General features: G+C 42.6%; 1 protein-coding gene across 1 annotated transcript in view; it reads left to right on the top strand.

Moving 5' to 3' along the window:
• Positions 1–20524, top strand: part of col23a1b (collagen type XXIII alpha 1 chain b) — a 124192-nt gene that overhangs the window by 1574 nt on the left and 102094 nt on the right. The gene's annotated exons all lie outside the window — the stretch shown is intronic.

Genomic DNA, 20524 nt, shown 5'->3' with positions numbered 1-20524 from the left:
GGCCAGTGATAGTTCCTGGTGTGGGGAACAGGGTGTGATCCACATCATGATACACACACACACACACACACACACACACACACACACACACACACACACACACACACACACACACACACACACACACACACACACACACACACACTCCCCCAGTATCCCTCTGAATTAAAGAAAGATATAAGGTATTTCTTTGATTTCTAATTACACTGCAGTTTGGCGCAACTTGCGTGCCAAGAGTGATGCATAAACATCAGCTGGAGTACGCTGCTGCTCAGTGCTGGTTTACACGGAGCATTTGGGCTGAGCTTTTAAAGGGGAAACTGTTCTTTATTGACAGAAATCTTTTGGCTAGCAGCAACAGGATGTGTGAGTGTGTTGAAGTTGGCATTCATGACATTCCAGTTTTGTTTTTTTGTTTTTCTTTTTTTTTAAACTCAAGTGGAATCTGGCCACAGTTCCTGCTTGGACACACTTTCTTTTCTTGCTTTCCTGTGTAAAGAGGTAAAGCCAGAAGTAGAGTTTTCAAGGTGCTTATTGCAGATTTGGGAAACTGCCTTGCATGGTTCTTCTTTTTGTTGTTGTTGTTGTTCTTTTCTTTCTCAGTGTTTCTGGGTGTGAATAGCTGTGCAACAATAAGAACAGGTGAAAGCATTCACAAGTGGAATTTCTGGCCCGCTTTCAACACTTTGTGCTTTCCATCCAGAAGCGTGCTCTGCTGAGAAAAGCTTGTTGGTGCTGCCTGCTGGGTTAGAGGAGATACTAATACTGCAAATTTAGGTTTTAGGTTTATTATTTATAAATTTATTGAATGCAGTTCCACTCCAAGCACTTTTAAATAAGAGATATGCAGCACACACAGAAATGCAGACGAGGTGTTTTTACTCCATTAGATCTTATTATTGTGTCACACGTTGCCCCTCATTTTCCTATAAATCCCGTAAACCACTGCGTAATCGAGTGGTTTTGGCACTGATACGATCCATAACAGCTCTTCAGGAGTCTATTTAAAGTCCTCTCTAGATGTGGTGGTTTGTTTTTGTCGAAACAAAAGGCTATTTTGTTTATTGCAGCTTTGATGCAATAGAATGCTTGTGGACATCTATTTTTTTCCACGTCTCAGCGATTTGATTGCTCAACACAGACTTGTTAACATTTCTCTATAAAAATGTGTTTATTTCTAAGGAGGGATTTCCAGAAAATAAATGCTTTATTTTCTTCTTCTTTTTGCACGTTTTTATGAAAAGTATCGCGTATTTGTTTGCGTCCTTGGACGAGGGTTTGGGCTTCATGTCGTGGTCACACGTGGTCCTATGCTGCGTGTGTCGTGCAAGTCTGAGTTCGTCTCAGAGCCTTTGAGGGGCCGACAGGAAGGGCGGGGGGGGCTCCTCTCTCTCTCAACGCGACACTGTAAGATAAGACCATCTTCTCCCCTTTGGTTCCAACTCTCACCGCTTGAAATTTGATTCTCTTACCAACAGGATCACAGGCCAAGGTATTTCTGCTTGTATGCGTGTGAGACACAAACTACCACACTGCATGAGTGGTATTTCTGCCATTAAGTCCGTGCCCATGCCCTCCACATCAGGGTGCTCACCTTTCACTAAGCATGAGGCCAGGAGCCCAACAGGGGGCAGCAGCTCTGCAGCAGCGTTGGAAAGAATGATGCAGAACTCTTGGTTGACACTTTTTAGTTGAAAGATGTTCCTCTAATGGAAAAAAAAAAGTAGTAAAGTATTGTGAAGGCCAGCAGACCCACTAACTGTAAATGGTAATGTCCCTCAGGCTTTCACTTCAGGGACATTTACCTCCAGCGTCCTCCTAAAGGCAGCAGCACTGGGCCTCCTCTGTGTGCTCACAGATACAGCACGGCCAGCCGTTGTTAAGTCAAACTGTCACTAAATGCAGCTCTGCTTACGAGCTTCAGGTGTTTGCAATTAACACCCGCCTACACCCTCAACGCACACTCAAGCAGCACATGCACACAGACGTACACAAACATTCGCGTACACAGGCGTTCATTACTTACACATGAGCACAACACCTCTAAGGTGCCCCGACTAATTCGAATCATGTGGGGACAGCATGTGTCCTGCGAGGAAGGAGTGTATTGTCATCTAAGCAAATTGCACTTAAAAGCTGTTTAACAGGTCTGATACTTAGTAGGGGGCACAAAGTCTGCCAGCACTTTGGCGAGTACCAGCCTGAAAATGACTATAAATAAACCTGAGTCAGCAACCAGCGATGGCTCTGCTGAATGAATGGGTGTTAAAAATATGTTGTTTTATGTGTGCTATGCTTGTTTTCTGCTATACGTGAGGACTGAGCACCTTCAGTGTGCCTAATGCATCTGTGAGAGTCTGTGGTGTTCTTGTATGTGATGCCACGAGGTCAAACCCCTGGTTGTGCAGTCAGATTAGATTCCATGAGATAAGAAGAGGTCATTAGCACACTAAATGGGAGCACTGGGCCCCCTATATTCGAGTGTTTGTGCATAGCATTCTCACGTTGATGTATTTAACATGTGCCGATACCAACAGAAGTCCTACATATATATACTCTTGACGCCTTCTGCAGCAGGGTGATGTTTAATCGCTTGAGAAATGCACTACTTCTTGTGTGAAACCCTCCAGGAGTCTGTTGGCGTTAAACATCCCGGCATGGGATCGGCCTCTCACTCTCACTTAAGGGCAGCTGAATGCACTCATTGCCCAGCATCGTGCTCTACCACCTGGAGGCGGGGGTGGAGAAAAGTCTTTTGGGAGATGGAGACCCAAAGCGGGGCCAGCAATCACCCCTCCCTTCAGGCTGCATTTTGTTTAAAAGCCATAATAAATCAGACAGGAAGCTTGCTGCTACCTATGCAATGTATTGCCACAGAAGAACACATATAAGTTTAATTTATTACCACTTTAAAACAATAACAGCAGGAAATTTTGTTTTTGTACGCCATGTTTTAGATTTGTTACACTGTAGCTTTGGGCTGGGACGGCATTGAAATGCTGGACCAGAGCACATAACCAGCTCTTTGTGCACGATTGTGAGTCCTTTGACTTCATGTTTGTACTTGCACCCGTGTATTTCTAGTACTTGTGTTTATTTTGATGTCTGCAGGTACACGGTTTATTATGTCTTGAGGTGACTGAATACATTGCTTTAGGTATCATATGGCATCAATATCCTCTCCCCTGTGGCAACAAGTAATAACCTGATGCCACAGGGGAGAGGGGTAAAATTGACAATTTTCAGGAGACAAAATCATCTCTGTCCTGCTGGCACACGGAGTTAAGTGTCTGTGCACGCATACTCATACTTGCAGATATCAGTTGGACCGCAGCGTCTTTTTTCCAGCATAAATCTTCTTCTGATCCAGGCAAAGTTGTAGTGCAGAATAAAAATATGTTCTACATCCAGCTGACCTATTTTTTTCTCTTTGCACCTGTTTTACTTCACACACTGTACTTCTTCATGAGGTGAACATACGAGCTAAATCGATTTACAGTAAGCTATTTACTGAATGTAATTATTTGAAAATAATATTTCAGTAAGACACCGCTGTGTGGTGGTCTTTTATTTGAAAGGAAGTAGAATGTTTCCCTCTTCCCTCCTGTGCTGTCCGACAGCCTGCTTTGCATTTAGGACTACATCCCAAAAGACTACAGACATCATTTTCATATGGACAGCAGCTCCACAGCATTTCGTCCTCAAGTTACTTTTTTGCTTCGGCTGACGTGTCGTTAAGAGGAGGAATAAAAATAAGTGATGTATCTTAATTTTTTCTTATTTGGAAGATGATCTTGGAAGGCTTAAGTGTTCTCAGTTTATTTGTAGGAGGAAAGGGGAATGCTGCTTCTTAGATAGCTGGAGATATTTACTTTGGCGATGGCTACGTCTGCATTGCTGAAGTCATGCGCTGAGTGCAGCGATTGAGTTCAAGAGGTGTTTCTAGATCAAAGCCCTTTAACTGGTAGCCACTGTCAAACAAGTAATTTAGTGAAATGGGCTGCACCGTTAAAAGTTACAAGGGGAAATTGCTGAATTTATACATTGTAACGGGTTACAGGGAGGACTTTTGCACATGTGAAAAACTTGTAGGAAACCTTTTTTAAAGGGAAGCTGTGTGAAGTCTGGTGCTGTGTGGCCGACTCCAATCAGCAATGCAAGAAGGAAGTCATGAGGTAAATGTATTATTCCCACAGTTGAATGTGTGTGTTTTACAAAAGTACAGTTTGAGAACTCTCAGTTTACGTCTTCTTTACATAACTTTTGGTCTTTTATGATCTTGTTACAGCGATCTTGGTAAGCCAGGGTGAGTGCCAGTGCTTCATCTGTTATGTGGCTAAACCAGGATGGTGTCAGTGAAGTGAAGAGACAACTCGTCTCTATATGAGATGTTCATGTGTTCATGTTCACCAAAGCATTTGCATTAAAGTCAGACTGAGGATGAACTGAAGCACAGCTGGTGGAATCCACTCCAGGTGTGGACATTTTTATCCATGTATCAGCCCTCCTGACCATTGATTAGCACACACACACACACACACACGCAAACACACACTCGCACTACATAACCACAGAGAAAACGTCCACACGTCTCCCCTCTCTGTCTCTCAGCAGCTCTTTTTATTAAAGTTAGCTTTGTGAAACCACAACGTTTAACAGCGGGGCCAACATTCTTCCTGGCTGGACACAGGCCGGCCAGGCGGCAAGGCCCACGCGGACCCCAGGAGAACGAAGAACTGTCTGAACGCAGCGATCCGCCCTGGGATCGTAGTCCCGATTCACAATAAAGGTTTCTGGATGCAATTATCTGCTGGCATGTTATCATATTATCTGTCAGAATTGACCGAGGCCATTAAAAGCAGGAAATGATGTGAAGCAGTTAAAGGAGGAAGCACAGATTCTGGCTTATTTAAAGAACTTTGCATCCATGTGTACATATTTAAGCATCGTCACCTCTTGGCTAGTAGGGGGAATATCACCTGTTTTGAATGTTGTCAGCCCAATAAATAGCTGGAGCCGGCTAATGAGCAACAGCTATTTAAGGACATGTTTATATTTATGTGTTTTTCTAGACAAGTAAGAGAGCTGAGAGCGGTTTCTCAAGCGCGGCAAAGCAGTGGTGCGAGGGCATTAAATAAAAGAATCAGTTTTGAACACAACCCCGACACAAACATAAATTAGATGTTTGTTTTTACCACAGATGGACACTGAATTAAAAATAAAATTCTGCATTTTTGAGGTTTATTGTACATTGTGAACTGAATCAACAAGCTATTTTAAAATTGCTTTACTTAAACATCTTTTAACATCAAGTTAAATCAATTCCGTGGGGAATATAGAGTAAAATATCAATCATTTCAAATGCACATGGCATCAAAGTACAGCTAGACTTTGAAGAACATCTGATGTGCTGCTTTTCACACAGTAATGCTTTGTCTGATGGGCATGATTTGAAAACAGCCATTGTTTGCAGCAGACCAGCGTGCATCAAAAGCATCAAATGTTGTGTTAAACCACAGGGATGTAATTCATTTCTTTAGCCCTGGATTGATTTAGGAGCATCACCACAGAAGTATCCATGGTGTTTCTTTGGCTGGAAACTCAGCAGATGGCCTTTAGAAGATTACTTTAAATGGAAAACAGCACTTATTATAGCTATTGAGTATTTCTAGTTTATCTATATTAGATATTCTGGTATTTTAAGATGTGTTTGGGACATTTTGTCTCATATTTTCTTTCATAATAATCAGTAATGGGAAAAAAATACATTTTTCTTCAGGGAGTCCATATTTTCAGGACAAGCAAGTATGGCTTTGCAATTAGCAGTTGCAGGAACTTGCAGAGTGGTGCAGAGCAGACACGCAGTGCCAAATGTGGAAACTATTATCGTGTTTTCTTTAATTATCACAAGTGGCAGGTGACAAGGTGAATAGCCTTTTAATGGGGGAGCAAAAAAACTCTTTAACACCACCATGTGGGCTCCTGCTGGCTGACAGCACCGTGATGATGAAAACGGCCCCTTTCTGTGTTATAGTATGAACCTGTTTTATATTAATTTAATTGATTTGTGTTAATTATTTCTCTGTATTCACAAAGATCCGAAACACCTCATGGTGATGTCTTTTGAAGTGTGTTTTCATTGGAATGATAGTGTCACTCTTATCCTCTATTAAAGAATAAAGATCGACAGAAATGAATATCCCATATCAGCCCTTCTGCATTTTTACAGCTCAGTTAATCTGTCAGGAATGTAACAAGGCTGACCCCAGCTGCGGGACGACACCCGTGCAAACACACCTGGATTTATTGGGCAGTTAGCATCTCTGGACATGAACCCAGACAAGCAGATATGCAGGGATGGTGCAGAGGATACTGTTTATCCTTCCAGATGCAGACTGGTAATAACAGTCAGGGTATATCTCTCTTTGGGAGTCACAGAATGGCTGTTGGAGATGTGAAGAAGAGCACTGGTGATCCAGATGGTCTCGCTGTGGCAAACGTGCTCCTGCTCAGTGTAAAAGCCCCTGGATGGACTCGCCACTCTCCCGGCACCTCTTTAATGAGCTGAGCTCATAAAACTGGGCTTGAAACCTTTGAACGGGCCCTCGGCACCACTGGTGCATGTTATTCTGTCATAGCAGGGAGTGCAGTATAGCTCTCAACAACTTAACACCCCCACTTTGAGCAGCGGTTTATTTACTTGTCTCAGGTCTGCTCTCGCTCTTTCTCTCCGTTTGACCTCTCCAAATATGTCCTTCTGTCTGTTATTTCCCCACATCCCTCCCCATGTCTCTGTTTCCTACGTGCAGCCCCTCCCCCATCATTCTGCTCAATATTTATGATTTCAGGAGTTTATATTTAGCTCACGATCTGGTTGGTCTGAGGCTGCTGTACATCCACAGTGGGTCAGTCAGTGTATACATTAACCCAGAGTTCAGCCAGAAGTGAGGCGGGGGAATGGAGCTTGTTATCACACATGCTGTAAACAGACGATGAGGAGATGCAGGGGGACTTTCACGGGAAAAGTGGGGAGTCCCTGAAGGTACAGGCCAAGGTTGTCTTGTATTATAGCTACTGGTGAAGAGGAGCAGTAGCTGTTAAAGGCTATAATCTGCTGACTGAATGATTGCATTTCTAATAAGATGAACAATACGAGCTGGGGTTTTATTTTTTAGGGTTGGTTGAAAAAAAAAATAATGGCAAAAGTTAGCCAAGCAAAACTCGCAGTCATTCTGCTCTCATGTTTACAACCATATGTAACACATGCAGGGCTTAAGACTAAGCCTCAGTGGCTGCAGTTAAACGATTAGCATCACTCTATGTGAAATGGCCTGTCCCGCCGATCGAGTCATTTATCTCTCTGAGGTTTCTCTTCACTGATTTGAGGATTTCGCGCGCAGTCGTACGCCAACCCGGCGTACCAAAAATGACCCCGTAAATAGATCTGATCGCCAGCCAAGCTTGGGCAGAAGCCTGTGCGTGTTCAAGCTGTATGTCTGTACGTGGGGGTCACCGATTTTGGGTGAATGTTTTTCCAGCAGGCCTCAGGGTGAAGCAATGTGATAATTGGAGCTAAACATGTGTTTATGTGCACACAAACACACACACACTTGATTTGTTGCTATTAAATTGAAACACTTGATTTGTATCAAGAATGCTGTTGCTGCTGCTGCTCACTCTCTAACTGCTTGTTCCGGATGGAGGCACAGGTGGAGGTGGGGTGGGAGGGGGCGAGGAAGGAGGAAATGGAGAAACTTGGAATAGCACAATATATTGCACATGTTGAAACTTTTTATCAGCGTTCCATCTGTTTTTTACATACTGAGCAAGCTTGTGTGCGAGCGTATGCTTGTTTTGTGCGCGTGTCTATATGTGTGGGCTCACCTTGCGTGTGTGTTCCCCACATTTCTGCATACCACCCGACAGCCCATCTCCATTGCCAGCCTCTGCAGGGACTTCTTATCTGCATATTTGCTGTTCCACTCAGGAATCATAAACGAGTCCTGAGTGCATTTTGGGAGCCAGGAGAGTATATCACAGATGTCCAGTCAGCTTGGGTTACACATGGAATATCTGACTTGAACATGTGGACAATCTATCAGGTCTACCATCTCTTTCCTCTCATTTTCTCCCTGCCTGCATCCAAATTTTGTTTCTCTTACTTGCTTTTCCTACTTTTCCCTCTCAGTATTTAGCATGCAAATGCCGCTCTTCTTCCCACATAGTGTTTACACAGACGGAGCATCGGATGTATGTAAAAAGGATCCAATCAGCCTGTTTGCTCATTTTTGTCTCACAGTATTTTGTTTCTAGGGTTGCAGCATCAATGCACATCAATAGGAAGAGGCTCGCAACCCATTTAAACATAGAACCACAAAACAGCACAGATGCATGCTCAAGTTTGTTTGTTTTTTTCACTGTCACTCTTTTGCTTGCTGCTGATACTCCTTAAAGCCGGGGATTCACACTAGGGACTGAGCAGTCTCCACTTTAGTTCTGTTTATTTACTCTGAGTGTTTTCTCGCTTTCATGTGGTTCTGATGTGTGATCTGGAACAAGGACAAAGACTGGGATGAGTGGAGAGAACGGGGAGAACGAGACAGCGGCCCGAGGAAGCGCCAGAGAGACTAATGTGTGCAATGTGATTCCCATGAATGGGATTTAAGATGTGAAGTAGACAAATGAAACCAAAGTCTTTCTGTCACTTTAAATTGCTCTCTGTCCTTTACCAATTAGCAAATATGGTGTTACTGCAACACTCTCTTGGCATGCAGCATTGCCTGCCCTGCCTGGAGCTACATATGATTCCTTTTACACTCGGAGCACAGATCGGCTGTTTTTAAACCAAAAGCGAATGTATACACATCTATAACCGCTCAAACTGGATCTTTTGTTTATAACGCGCAATGAGCCAGTAAGGAGATCTGACCCAATTCAAGCCGCTCATCATAAAACGCGCTGAGCGTCGGAGCCAAACCACCAGCGAAAAGCGATTCTCTAGTGTACTTTTAATTGGAAGAATTGGCTTGACATGCGGTGTTATTGTCTAAGAAGGGGGAGGAGGGGAAAAAAGAAAAAAAGCTGGCACAGATGAGAAAAAACTGCGGTTGTTCAAATGAGCGAGGAAAATTAAGATGTTATGGTATGAGGCTGGAGATGGGAGGTAGGATTTCTAGCTTGTGGGTTTTTGTCTGGGTGTGTGTTTTTACAGAAGAACAGTGGAATTTATTAGATTTTTAAAAATGGTTCTGATGAAAGCTAATACAAGCCTAACCAGTGAAAACCAGCTGACTGCAGGTACAGCTGCTGTGCTCTAAAGTCACACCTCTGACACATTTTCAGTTTCTAAATCGCGTTTAGTCGGCTGCCGTAGCGAGCTCTGATCTGTCGCTTGTTAGTGAGGCCTTGTCTGCCTGTTAACTCATCCAAATCTGTTTCACCTTGCTGGTGGAAGCCTTAAGATGCACTCACAGCCAAGCACCCTATTTTCCTTTTCTGGTTGCTTTCTCTTGAGGTTGTATGAATAGAAAAAAAACACAATACCATTTTTGGTGCTGTCATTCTCCTGTGAAGAGCCAACCTACTGTAATTTCCAGAAAACCCCAATGCTATTCTATTTTTCTTTTGTCAGACCCAAGTTTTGAACAACTAGTGTACCTGGCTCATTCGGGAAACAGGAATGTGACTGACTCTTTTTAACAAGCTGGTTTCTTGGAGACAGATTTCCTGGCGCCATGGAGCTCTCATTTATTTATTCGGAGCAACAGGTTTGATCAAATCAGACAGACCTGACGAGCGTCTCTCACGTGGCAGATCAGCTGGACAGCCCGTCATCTTGCCCGACCCTTTAAACTGCGTTAACATTCATTCAGTCTGTCTCTGTGTCCTCCTCTATTGTGCACTGATGCTTGTCTTTCCTGTACAAGGTTTTTTCCTCAGTGCACCTCTGAATGCTTGTTTGTGTGTATGTGTGAGAGAGAGAGGAATAGTCCACGTGCAGAAAAACGCAGAGGGAGGGTGACTGGCTGCAGGACATGCTGGGGGTAGGAGGGTGTCAAAGTTTTATGTGCTCTCCATACAAACAGATAAAGTCTGAATGGGGCACAGATGCAAGCCTCCCCGCTGCCCCGTTTCTCCCCATTTTCTCCACGTCTGACTATTTCACCTCCTAACATCTTTGTTTTTCCTACTTCACCTCATCTTTTTCGCTCCCCGGTTCCCTCCCAGGAATATTTCAGCATAATACTCCATCTATTATCTGTATTTTTCAAACATTATCCTCATGTTGGGAGTTTCCTTTGTGGTGTCTCTCCTCCTGTTCTTCACTTTACTGCCTCTTCCCCATCTGCCTCCTCTCGCCTCTTTCCCCCTCCTCTCTGCAGGACCTCAGTAAAGTGGGGTCAGCCTTTAGCATGTAATGCTGTGTCTTTCCTCTTGTTTCTCCCCTGCTCTTTGACTACTTCATTAATGCTGGCCTCTCCAAACTGGCCGATTGCCTTTCATGTTTTCCCCTGGGTCATGGCCTAGACATGACAGTAGGCCTAACATTTCAAAATAAGGCCTCTCCACCGGGACATGTCAGGTTTTTCACTGAATTTATGTGTATTTGTGTCTAACGGGATTAGGACAGAGTAAAAAGAAAAAAAAATCTTACAAACATCTGTGCTTGTTATCTTTTTTAACCTGATTTAGTGTCACCGAGTGGAGCCATTGTGGATTGTGCCATTCATCAGGAGAGAGAGGTTGAATTTCTTTGAAAAAAAAAGAAAGAAGAGTTTATACTTAACGGAGGAGGAAAGTTAGAAAACGGGGAAATGTGAAACCTGTCATTGTATGCTGTCTTGGAATAATTGTCACGTATATTTAGCACATTGAGACACAAAGACAGCTGTTGTTGCCAGCTCACTTCTATTTTGGCCCTGCGTCCGTCCTGTCATTTTAACTGGGCCCATATCTGTAAATAGTCTGTGCCGCTGACAGGCTCTTCACACAGATCACACGCCACACCAAGATCTTATCTTTTAATATTAATAGAAGCCAGACTTTGGGGATCTAATAACCTAAATTGAACTGAACACAGTCTTAGGTTCAGTTATCGAAATTCGCTGCTGGCCCCGGCACACATCAGGGGTTTAGTTTATCCGGGATCTTGCGTCCAGTAATAATCCTTAGCCTCTAACCTTGCAACCTCTTCACCTTTTAGTAACAGTGGAGCCCCACAATCTCTCCTTCAGTAAGCTTCAAAACCTAAACAAGGGCAAACAGGATGCTCGGTCACTCCTCCACCTTTTAATCTACCTCCACTAAAAACACCCGGTGTTATCTCTGGGAGCTAAACGCCATCATCAGCACCCCTGCAAACCTCTCTCACCATGGCTCTGGGTGGGGGGAGTGTTTAAATTAGGGGAGAAGAAACTACAGTTATAACATGTTTGTAAATGTTTAAAGTTTCTGACAGATGAATGTCTGAAAAATGCATAAATATAACAGATATCACAAAATTGTATGTGAAATCTATATCTGAACTCTTTTCCCCATAAAGACAACATTTGACAACCTCCCCAGTACCCTAAGTGACATAAATGAGTTTTGTCACCTTAGTATGTATCAAAGCTGTGGTTTGACAACCATTAGAATAGTTTCCGAAGGTAGCTACACAGAGACCACCCTTAATGACGTCTGATGTACACCCAGACATTCTGTTCTATAAGGAGGCCTGAAATGTGACAGAAACTGCTCAGTTCAGAGAAGAGCTTCAAGTGTTACTCCCGCAGACTTTCATGGAGTAAAGAGTTTAAAGGAAGCCAGGTCTAATTTAAACATTACTTGTTTTGTTTTACCAGGAGGGAGCTGGTCCCTATAAGTTCTTCTTAGCGCTGAGATTTTAGTTAGAAGTGGAGCTCACAGTTCAAAACACCTAAAAGACATGTAAAGGAGACTTGAAGCCAATCACCTCTCAGCTTTTGGCCTGAATCTACCACCTTTACTGTGCAGACATCCATGCAAGAAGACGGATGAAGATAAGGGTTGTTTGTCTCTATAGGGTGGAGGGGTGAAGGAGGAGGAGAGGAAGAACTTGGAGGGCTGTCAGGGTTCCACGACGGATCTGATCAGGCTGCTCGAGGGTGGTCAAGGGAGCCTTTCCTAACAAAACAGATCAGATGACTTGGCATTTGGTCCTGAAGTTGTCCATGCATCTATCTGTCAGTCTTTCTGTCTGTTGGGTTATGTGGGTCTGCCAACCATCAGTCATCATTCACTCAGTCTCCCACACACTGACCTGGCCCCCTCAGTCCAGTATCCTGCCTCTGGCACAGTTACTGGACTCGGCTGTGGTTGATGTTGAAGTTGGAGCTGAATTGAGTTAGCCAAACTGTTTTTGGATCCTCATGACATGAAACAAAAGGGCCCCCGAGGAGAACATTGAACCTGGTTCCAGAGAGCAAACAAATATGTTTCGACGCAGGGGCCCACATGCACAGGTATATGGATATGTACACAAAGGCAGGGCTTACGTGCCAATAAAAACAGATACACATACACGCAAAGCCATGTTGCCATATGTGCGTTTGATGGAAACACGTAGATTTTGGATACGATCCAACAAACCCTTGATGGATTTTCAGCTCTACTCTACTCCAGGACACACTCAAAAACACAGTGACAAAACAAAGAGGCATTAACCATCAAGCAGGAGCCATAGAAAGAAGCAGGAGAATGCCGTCTCTCCCAATCCCAGTTTTCCTATTTTTCCCTTGAGGGACATGAAGTGAAACTATCATTTGTTCCCTTTCCCCTCATCCCAGCCATCGTTTGTCCCTCGATCTCCTCTTCAGCTAATTCTGATATTTTATATGTTTGAATTCACAAAAAAAATCCTTCATGCTGGAGACCCACACGATGCCCTTCTCTCCTCCTGGTTGTGATTGTACATGTGGTATTGGGCTCTTTAGTCTTGTGTACTGCGGTGTCACTTTTGTGCTTTGTGGTATGGTGTTGCAGTAACACCAAAGGGACATTGGGCAGACAGGCTGAGCAGGGTTCTTCTTCAAAGTGAATTTTTAAAAAGTCTTCATTGTTTTTCATTCACGTCTCTTACACACGCTGACATAAACGGACATATGTGCACACTTAAGGTATGCTGATGTTCCTGTCTCCAATTAGGTGCTTTTTTTGGTGGGGGGGTGTCTTCAAGTGCAGCCCATGTGTGCATAGTATGTCTCTACCTCTGCCTATGGAGGCATGCTCACACACTGCAGACAGCTCCAGGGAAAGCTTCAGTAACTTGCACCCTCGACAAAAGAACCTGCAGCTGGCTGTTATAATGAACAGCAGGGCCTCCTCAATTGAGTAAGAATGGGAGATGTCTAGAATATCATTTTAAATGTCTGGAACATAAGACATGACGTAGATTATGGTGTATTGCTGTCAGAAGAGTGCAAAGGCAACCAAAACCCATGAATTGTGTTTGTGCTATCTTAGCTGTGTGGACCGGACTACAATTATTCAGTAACTGTCGGATCACCTGCTGGATCCTAATGACTTTGGTGATCTTCCAGTTTTCTTCATGCCACCGAGAAGTTTGTGGCTTTGAGTAAAACGTCTCAACAACTATTGGATGTCTTTTCACAAAATTTGGTGCAGCTGTTTTGTCTGTGTAGTGCAAATTTGCAGATGTTAGCACACTATTACACCAAACTAAGTTAGTGATAATGGTAAACATACAGACCGAACACAATTTGTAGCTCATGGGTGGGGTTTTTTTTGTGTGTGTGTGTGTTGCTTGAAGAAGGTGCCCCCTGTGGGAATGCACTATAACAGGATGAAGAACTAAAGTCTTCATAAGCTGCTAAACACAAACAGCAGTTTGGCAACAATAATACACACAGCATGAATATAGTTCAATTTAGTTTTATTTTTATAGTGCCAAATCACAACAACAATCACCTCAAGGTGTTTTGTATTGTATGCTAAAGACCCTACAATAACACAGAGAAACCCCCAACAATTACATGACTGCCTTTGAGCAAACATCTAGTGACAGCAGAAAGGAGAAACTCCCTTTAAACAGGAAGAAAGCGGCAGAACCAGGCTCAGGGAGGGAAAGCCATGTGCCACGACCAGTTGGGGGTGAGGGGAGAGAGACAGGGCAAATATACGCTGTGGATGAGCGCCAGAGATTTATAATAACTAATGATTAAAAGTCCTGTAGAAACACGTGCGACCCCTGTGTTCACTGTGCTTACATGTGCAACAGGAAGTCAGATATCCAGAAGTCATTGTCAGATTATCGTATTTCCGAGTTGAGAGAAATCTAAAATAATCTGATGTGTTAAATGTGTTGGTTTTTCAGTGTTTCAGGCCTTAGTTTACCACCGTGAGGCCGACTGTTTTCATGACAGTTTTACAGAGTGACAAGCTGTTAGCGTATTTTCCAGTTAATAACAAAATTTACCTCAAAGCATTTCCAGTAAATCATTGATATCCCAGCATGTAAAATTATGGACTTGATGTTTTCATTTTGTAGTATACCACCATTTTTTTTAAAATTTTTGTTTTTATCTTCGATAGTTAATAAAAAAAACAAACCCAATCTCTTTTGGTTTTCAGTATCTGCTGTAATTAACATAACTGAACATCATGTCTCTACAAAAATCTTCCTGCTCTGACCACATTCTCATGCTTTTAACAGCTTTTTTTTAATGCTTTTATATCGAGGGTTAAACCGATCTCGAGCCTAATCCCACTTTAAGAGTCAGTCCTCCTTCAGCCTCGGTTTTTGTTGGTTTTTCAAACCCTTTGCTTGACTGGCTGAGGCAGAGTGAGATTTAGCCAAACCACTGCTGTCACTTTCAATCCACAGGATCTCAGTTGTCATTTGATTGCTGCTTTGGACTTTTTTTTCTTTCCTTTTTGGTCATGATTCAGTCAAGATGTTTCCACTGCAGAGGACTTTAACTGTATAATGTTGTAATGATTTTGCCAGCACATTAACTTGACTCCGCACACACCTGCAACCAGATGGGGAGAGGTGGGATTCTCATTGGCTGTATTAAGGGGTTGTTTTGTAACTGATCTCCTGCCTGTTCGCTTTGTTGTTTTATGCTTTACGTTGCCAATCTCTCCTTTGTTCTGTTTCGCCTCTACTCTCATCTCCTCTCTGCTGCTCCGCTGTCCTCTAAGTGGGAATACAGATGTCAAAGCCATTTGCTGCATTGCCTGCGTTGGTGACAGGGGTGTAAAAGGGGGGGACAGTAAAAGTCAAAGACCGCTGTTGAACATGATCCTCAATGTGCCGTTAACCATAATCTGACCTGATTTGATCTTTCCTTCCACTCCTCCTTCCAGCTTTCCTCTCTCTTTACTGCTTCCTCGCCTTTTCTCCATCATTCCCCCGACTCGTCCCGTCTGCCACTTTCTTACTCAGTCCGTCTGCAGATAGAAAGATAATATTCAAAAATGTCTGTGGTTGCTTAATAGGGTTGAAAAGGCAAATAATGACAGGTTATGGTCATCTGTAAAAAGAGATGTTTTTAATATTTGTGGAAGTACAGAATGAAATTGTGCCGTTCTTTGCAGAAAAACCACAACCAGTAGATGCCCCAGGCGAGTTTAAACCAAATACTGAAGATGATTTGATTTTCACTTTAATCCACATTTACTATTTAGAGAGCAGGGTTTGTTCTTTTCCATTCACTTACTCCATCCTCTGACCCCAACAGACCTTAGTGTCTTAGCAAGCATCTCTTTTTTCCACTCATTTTCTCTACGACTATCATTCTATTGCTCCCCAGGGTATTTTGTGTCCACACATCCCTTGAACATGGTCTCTCTTTCGCCCCTTATAGCCCACATGTGTCACCAGACACTGTGGTGTTATCCTATTAGCACACTAAGTAGCCCTCTCGAAATTCCTCTGATAGTTTTTAATGAAGCCACTTGCTCTGGGCATCAGAGCAGCAGTTTTAAATTTAGGCTTTCAGTAACCATGTGTCTTACTACTGTCAGACGGCAGGCAGGAGCATGATGTACAGCTGGTGTAAAGTTAGCACCCTGATGAACCAATCCAGACATGGAGATGAGAAGGAGATCATCACCAGAGATGGCTGGTAATAGATGCATCAGTAGGATGTATGGATAAACAAAGGTCTGAAATGAAGGCAGCTTGTCCAGAGACCGAGGAGGCCAATCATGAGAGGAATCGGGGGGGGTCGTGACCCTCGACAGGTGTGGGGAGTGGATGGCATTGTTGAAGCATTCATAAAGGACCAAAAAAAGACAGCAGATATAGGAAGGAGATGCCCCGCTGAGGGGGAAGCTCACACATCAACAGTTCATCAACACTTAAAGCCTAAGAGGCTTATGAAGACATTTTTCAAATTTATTTCCCTTTTTCTCTCATCCTGCCAACACATCATTCAGCAAATCTTGTATATCCAATGTTTTCTCAGTCTGAATATGCTATATTTGAGTTATGCTAATGAGAACTTGCCCTGCCAGAAGAAGAAGAAAAATATACTTCATAGCTGAGCACTTTCCAAACAGTCTGAGACTCCTGCTGCTTGTGGGGCTGTTTTGTACTGAATAAACGGATAGACAGTCACTGCTCGAATGACACCAAAGTTTATAACTAATAATAAAAAAATTAGAGCTCAAAAAAGTTGTTTAAAATAATCTTAGGATCAGTTCGGAACTCTGCTGGGAACTTTTGGAAAGAAAAATGGCAAACATTACTTCTGCTTGTTTTTTGCTTTGTGAAGTTCTGTACCTGAACTTCTTTCATAGACAAAGCATTTTATTTTGGTTTTCTATATTAAAAATTATAATTATTGATTAGTTGAAGCAGTAACTGTGAAAAGTCATTAAGCAGATTTTTAAATTAGATATAAAAACTGAGGAATTACTGCATCAACCTGCTGAAATGGTACTTTTTAGGATGTGTTTCACATTCTTCTCCTTCCACCATGACAGTTCTGTGTAGAAATGAACAAACATCTGGCTTTTCATTGTTGATTTTTATAAATAGGTCAGCAAATAGGACCAAAACCTGGTCCTGTTGTAGAGTACGATTGTTATTGCTACAGTATCTTCTGTTTGCGTGCAGCTAATTCAAATGAATGAACTGGGCAAAGAGAAACAAGGCCCATCCACATGATGGTAACCCTTTGAAGGAAGCATCAGCCTGTGGTGAATGTGGGGCCGTAGGTGTTGGAGGGGTCTGCAAAGAGAGGATCTGGCAAGTCTTCACTGATGCCAGGCACCAATGGGAATGTTGGGAATGCTGGATGTCCTTCACAGTGACCCATGTGTGTGTGTGTGTGCAAGAGAGATAAGTGGGAAATGTGGGGGAATAAGCGAGTGTCCTTGAAGAGTGTACAGTGGTGCACTGTATAAACACCAGCAATACTCCAGTTGAGCTAAATGCACTAATAGATTTTCCGTGCAGTCGCAAAGAGCCTCATCATACCGAGCTTGTAGGGCATCTAGCCTCCTGTGTTTGGGGTTTAAGGCAGAACTAATTCAAGTTTTCATTAAAATTCTCACTCTATATTTGTCTGTCTGTGAACCGCTAATGAGAAAATATCTCAGGGAATCAAGATCGGCTTTGGACGCCGAATTTGGGGTATGAAATTGAGAGCAGATGTTTATAGTCTAATTAAGTCAAATATTTATTTCTTTGACATTTTGGTCTCTTTTGTTGTGTTGTGCTAACCCCTTATAGTCGAGCAGTCAGCAAAAAAAAGTTCAAAGCAGTTACAGAGTGGAAAAATAGACAGCTACAATCTTCTCAGGGCATTTAAAGGAGCTGTGTTATGGTAATTTGTCTCTGTGATACCCCTATGCATGGTAAATCCAGGTTTTGTGTTTAGCATCCATCACGTTCTTATCAGACCTGTTGGGGTGTACTGCTTCCTGATTGATTGGTTGCTCGTGCTAAGTGGAAGCTGCAGAGTTTTTTTTTGGTTTTTTCTTTTTTTGTACGGACAACCCGGAAAAAGACAAAGAGAGCAGCCAGCAAAGGAGTAAATGTGGCACAGAGATCGCTTTCAGGAGCATTAAAGCTCTGCAGTGTCTTGCACCAGAGGAGTGAAGGCCATGTTTAGAAAAGTGTGGAATGCTTTGGCCCGTTATTGTCCCGCTGGTCTGGTGATGGCGGTGTCAGGTTAACTGTGAGCCCGAGTTACTCGCATTCCCATCGTCCCCTCCCTAAAAACACCCAGCCGTCCCAGCCGAGCTCTGGGACTGGATCCTCAACTCATCTGCTGTCATTGTCTCACAGGCCTCTCGTTCATCATATAGAGACAGGTATGCTAAGCCTTCTGCCCACATTAACATTCAACGGATGTCAGTGGGTGTAAGGTGGGAAGGACAGAGTCACCTTTTCCAGATTTTCTTCTTCTTCTTCTTCTTCTTCTTTTTCAGACAAATGGATAAACATTCAGGCTGACAGCCAGACAGATAACAAACTCTGGCTTATCAAGGACCCGTGAAACAAAGCCACTGGAAGGAACTCTGCATATTTTAGGCTCACTATAGTCCTCATATACAAAAGCACATTTGTATGTGACCATAACCTTAAACATGCACACACACACACACACAGTCGCACAAGCTATTCTTGTCTGAACCACTCATCTGAAAAAGTGCCGAGCTGGTTATGTTACACTGGGACAGGCTGTGGAGGATTTGAAGGTCAGATGTTGAAGCAGGATAACCTCTCAGGCAGTTTAATGTCACTGTCATTGTTGTTGGCTCGGTACCGTGCTGCTGACCGCACGACTTCTAATAAAGTTAAACTTGCCCATTATGGGAATAATTGTTCTGCTTAGGCGGAATGTGGGCTCAGTCTGTGTGTGGCCGGGCATCGCCTCCCTCCAATGTAGCTCTAAATGCTTCACTTCCCTCGGGGAGGTTTGTGTTGCTCTGCTTCTCTTTGCCTTCTCACACACAAACACACACACACATTGAGCCTCGAGGCTGGTTCCATTGGACAGTTCACAGATCAGATTCACTGACATTTTAAAATGGGACAACAATGTGAAATCTCAAACAGTCAGATGTAAATTTCATAGACGGGATGCAAATGAACTGGGACGGTGGTGGAACAGCAGAGGATGAATGCAGATTAACTTTGTCATTCAAATTGATGGTTAGATATCAAAAACTCGGTTCTTCAAATAACCTCAGTGCTGACAGGACTTTGCTGTCATTGTTTAGAAGGAGAGCCAGTGGAAAAATCACTGAAATGTCACTCAGTGTGGTTTGTAGTCCCAAATTTTATGAAGTCCCGCATCAACAATTCCCTTTTTTCCAAATTCCATTTAAAACCTCAGGAATCTTCCCCACTGTGTCACCCACTGTGACAGAATATTCTCAATGAGAAAATAAACCATGAGGATGTTTTTTTAAAAATTCTGATTCTGCAAAAAGCCGCTGTAGTCCCCTGGATACAGAGAGAGGAGGGATATGAGGGGTTTCTGAAGTTTTACATTAAAAAAGCATTCTGTTAGATATTCTGTTTCTTTTTTTATACCAAATCATGACTTATTTAGATCTGGATATAAGTATTGTCTGTAAGCCAAATCAAATTGCACTTGTCCATCTCCAAACCAACAATCAGATTATGCTAATGAAAAAAATAGTGCCAGCATGAAAATATAGAAAACTGCAGTTCCTTGAATGGCCACTTGAGACCCAAATGTAAGTCAGTCCCCGTAGACCCCATGTTTAAAGGTTTACAGTATTTTTTTTAAAAAATCTATGAAGTTCTTTTTATTTTTCACACTGTGGAACTTTAGGTCTGGAGCAGCACAGTTTTGAGGTGGCTAGCACTGTTTCCTCACAGCCCTGTCACAGCTGGGATAAGCTGATAGTGAAGAAATGATGCTCTAGTAAGTGAAAGAAATCTGTCAGTACGAGTATTTGGGCTGAAATAAGTGTTACGTTATAAAAGTAAAAGGTACTGTAACTATAAAAACATTTTTGATTTGATTTTGTTTTTTTTTACTGCGGATCCAACTAGAAATGAGGAAGATATTTCTATTATTGTGAAATATTTGGGAAAAAACAGTAGATTTGTCGTTTAAATGTCTTTTATTACTAATTTATTTCTAATTCAGGCCTGTTGGCCTTACACACCTGCCCTAGTACAAACAGTTTAAAGTTTACTTGCTCAAACTGTACTACCAAAAAGTTGAAGAAAATGACTTTCCAAAATGAAACTAAGTATTTGTGTTTTTTAGAGATTTACATCTCCGGTAGAAATGCTAGAATTCCCCAGCTAGCATAGTCAGGCAAGGGAATTTAAACAAGAGACACCTGCAATTTCTGTCTAGCAATATCACGGAATATACTGGCATTGCGTAAGGTATGCAATTTGTCAGGCTTGTCTTTTCCTTGTTTTTTTTTTTTTATACGACTGACAGGATACTGATCAATGATCGGACCACAAAACAAAAGTTTTCTAAGGAAATCCCAAATCATTGGCACGTTGCAGTAAATTGTACAGAGGGTGTTCGGCATG

This window comes from Astatotilapia calliptera, chromosome 2 (genome assembly GCF_964374335.1).
Source record: "Astatotilapia calliptera chromosome 2, fAstCal68.1, whole genome shotgun sequence".
Lineage (NCBI taxonomy): Eukaryota > Metazoa > Chordata > Actinopteri > Cichliformes > Cichlidae > Astatotilapia > Astatotilapia calliptera.
This window is presented reverse-complemented; position numbering and strand designations above follow the sequence as displayed.